General features: G+C 45.3%; 1 pseudogene; it reads left to right on the forward strand.

Moving 5' to 3' along the window:
* The first annotated feature begins 390 nt into the window (after positions 1 to 390).
* LOC114888048 lies at positions 391 to 2,135 on the forward strand (annotated as a pseudogene).
* The last annotated feature ends 1,214 nt before the right edge of the window (positions 2,136 to 3,349 follow it).

Raw genomic sequence — 3,349 nt, forward strand, 5'->3', positions numbered from 1 at the left:
TGACTTTAGTTGTTAGTCTACTGGAACAGAGAAGAAAGTTCATGCTCATAAATTGAGCAATTCTAGCAACAAGAATCAAATAGCAAGAGACAGTTTTTTTGGACTATATCTATGACAGGTAATTATCAAAGGAAACTGGGAACCTAACAGCATATAAGAATATGGAGGAAGATACCAGTTAGAAGACTCTAAAGTTTTAGAAGTACACTTAAGTCCTTTCCAGCAGTGGGGGAAGGTGGGGGCGATGAAGTGGGAGGGTGGGGCCACCCGGGGACCCTAGATGCCTTTCTAGAGCATGAGCTTGGGCATGAGCACCAGCTGCAACTGCTTCTCTTTGGGGCGGGGGGTACCAGCAAGTACAAACAGTACCCTCGTCTAACTGTTCCAGGGATGAAGAGGACACAGCATGTCCCCACCCCCATCAGCACCCTCCCTGCCACTCAGATGCTGCTTAACTCCTCCATCTCCATCTGCTTCCTCCACTCTGAGCCCAGCGTGTCCCTGTTCCCCACGTTCTCCCTGTCCTATGGGGAGAAGGAGCCAAAGACACCGGTGTTTGCCTAGCAGCCCTCAGAAAGCTCTGCTTCCAGCTTTGCTGCTGTTTGTTCAAGGACCTTGAGATCACCATGTGTATACACACATTCTGTCAAAGATGCTCCTTGAAGTCAGAGAAGGGTCCTGTGGACAATGCCAAGCTGACGGTGGTAGAGAACACCAGCGCAGTGGCTGAGCAGATCTGGGAGCTCTTCATTCACTGAAAGCGTGTCTGCACCATGGCAGGGATCAGAAGCCATCTTCTTGGATGTGGACCTCCATGGTGCCTTTCACCATCAAGCTTAGTGCTTAGAAGGACCACAAGGGGAGCTGTGACTACAGCCCCAATGTGCCCCCAACAACCCCAGCTACCTGCTCTTCCTCAAGATGAACCTGGAGGCTCATGTCAAGAGTGTGAACACAGCAAGTATCCTCATTCCAAGTACTGGCACATGTTCAATGGGAACCAGGACATGTATGAGACACACCTGGGGACATGCCACTTCAAGAGCTTAAATGGATTCCTGCAGGCAAGGGACAAATGCTTCCATGAGATACACGTAGTGCTGGCCTGGAAGGCCCAGGAAAATCACTCTCTTTCTTCCATGCTGGGCAAAGTCTCAGAGAATACTGACAAGCTGACGAAGAGCCTTGAGCTCAAGTTTGATGTCATGGACAAAAAATAGAGCAAGCTCAGCTACGACCTCATGGAGTTCCAGAGGGAGGTATCTAATGTTGAATGACAAGCTGTCCCACATCAGTGCATGGCTGAACACGGGCATCCTAGGATCCTAAGGCTCTCAGCAGATTTTCAAGTTCAAAGGAAACTTTCTGGTCCATCAGTGCCCCATCTGCTGTCTCTCTTCTATTCCATGGATGACCTGCCCTTAGGGGCTCCTCTGACCAGACCACCAATACATGGGACACATGTACCACCTTGCATTCAGGGGTACAATCTCTACAGTGCTCAGAAGACTGCACCATCACCAGGCAGGGTGTCCAGAACCTGCAGAAGATCAACATAATCCAGGCCCACAACAGCCCAATGTACATGCTGGTCTGTTTGCATAACATGCTCTTGAGTGGTTTCCTGAAGGCCATAAAGACCTGGGACATTATGGGTACCAAACTGAAGTTGAAGAAGGATCTCACAGGCCTCAACAAGTGGGTGTGGGCAGTGGTGGCTGTTCAAGCAGCTTCTACCAGACAAGCAAGATCTGGGACATTTGGAAGTTCAACTGCATCCATGTCCTGCAGACATCTGGTGGCAGTGTCTACTCTATTAACGTGATGAATCACTTCATCGTGTGTGGCACCTATGAGAATCTCATGCATGTGGGATGTTGAGTCCAAGAAGCATGTATGGACCTTGACTGGCAGGCCACATGGGCACCGTGTATGCCCTGGTGGTTATCTTGATGTCAGACCATATCAAAGTCTTCAGCACATGCTACTACCAGTCCCTCAAGGTTTGGAATAGGGACAACATCATCTACATGCAGATCCTGCTGTATCAACAGTGCAGGGTGACTGTACTGGTTGTGTCCCGGGACCAACTTTTAGGGGCTGTGGGTAGTACTGTGAAGGTTTGGATTTGCTAACAGAGAATCCAGGCTGGGTCTTGGCTTTCTCTCCTGGCTGGCCACTCAGGTGGTCTCAGGGTCTCTGCCTGCCCTGTGAGCACAGGCAAACAACTCAGTCAGCCAGGAAATGCTTGGCCCCATCCTGGTTGCTGCCAGAACAATGCCAGCTCTCTCTCTCTGGGTGCCCAGTCCACTCTCTATCTCTACCCCAAATGGACTGCTGGCCATTTTACTCATGTTTTCTACTGTTTTTAGACTGTATGTAGATTTGATTAGTTCCCAATTAAAATAAAAGCTGCACAGAATGTGAAAAAAAAGTAAACTAATCTGGACAAAGATATGGAGTTGGCTTTAGTTAGACAAAGAGTCTATCAAGGCTGATCAAATTACAAGTTACTGTTTATAAAAATTCTCTCAAGCTGTTTATCCCAAAGATGGCATTTGAGCAACTGATAAGTTTCCTGCTCTAGTTGGTGATGTCCATAACCTGACCTAATTAGCACTTTAAAGTAATATCCAGCTAAATCCATCAACATAGGCATTTGTGCTAGCTTAAGCAGTATTTGTGGAATTATTTCTGGGTTATATTTTCTTATGCATGATTTAAATCTAAGAGCTATCATACAAGTAGTCTCTACACAAAAGTAATTCTGATCAACTCTCTGCACTTATAAATCCCACACAGTTGAGAAAGAAAATGGATGTTGTACAAAAGATTCAAATGACAACAGCTGCAAACAAACTGTGCCCCTGGCACATTCCGACTCTTGTTATCACCACACAGTGCAAGTGACGATTGGTTTCCTTAATCCTGTGATTGTGTTCTGTACAATTTGAATCATTTTCCCATAACTTTTGGACCTCCTACAGGCATCTATGTCTCAAATTTCATCTTTCATTGCATTACATCTTAGTATTGTAGCAGTATAGCATGGCACTGTAAATTGATATTTTACATGCTGTCTCCGTATGCATTTAATACTGATAAAAAGAAAAATATTCATAACAGTAATGGATAGGACAGGCAAATAAGAATTATTTGGAAGTACAGCTGCCACACTCAGTGTTATAAGTGGCAATATTTTTTCTGGTTAGTTTCAATTTGATAAATATTTATCACAGCCTGCATTGTGGGCAAAAGCAAAAATGTAATCCCTGTATTCAAGGAGACAAAAATTACACATGAAGCATTTAAATATAATTCAGACAGTAATTCTGTGCTAAGATGTTTG

The sequence above is a fragment of the Monodon monoceros genome, unplaced genomic scaffold, assembly GCF_005190385.1.
Source record: "Monodon monoceros isolate NGI ecotype Baffin Bay Population unplaced genomic scaffold, NGI_Narwhal_1 Super_Scaffold_8, whole genome shotgun sequence".
Taxonomy (NCBI): domain Eukaryota; kingdom Metazoa; phylum Chordata; class Mammalia; order Artiodactyla; family Monodontidae; genus Monodon; species Monodon monoceros.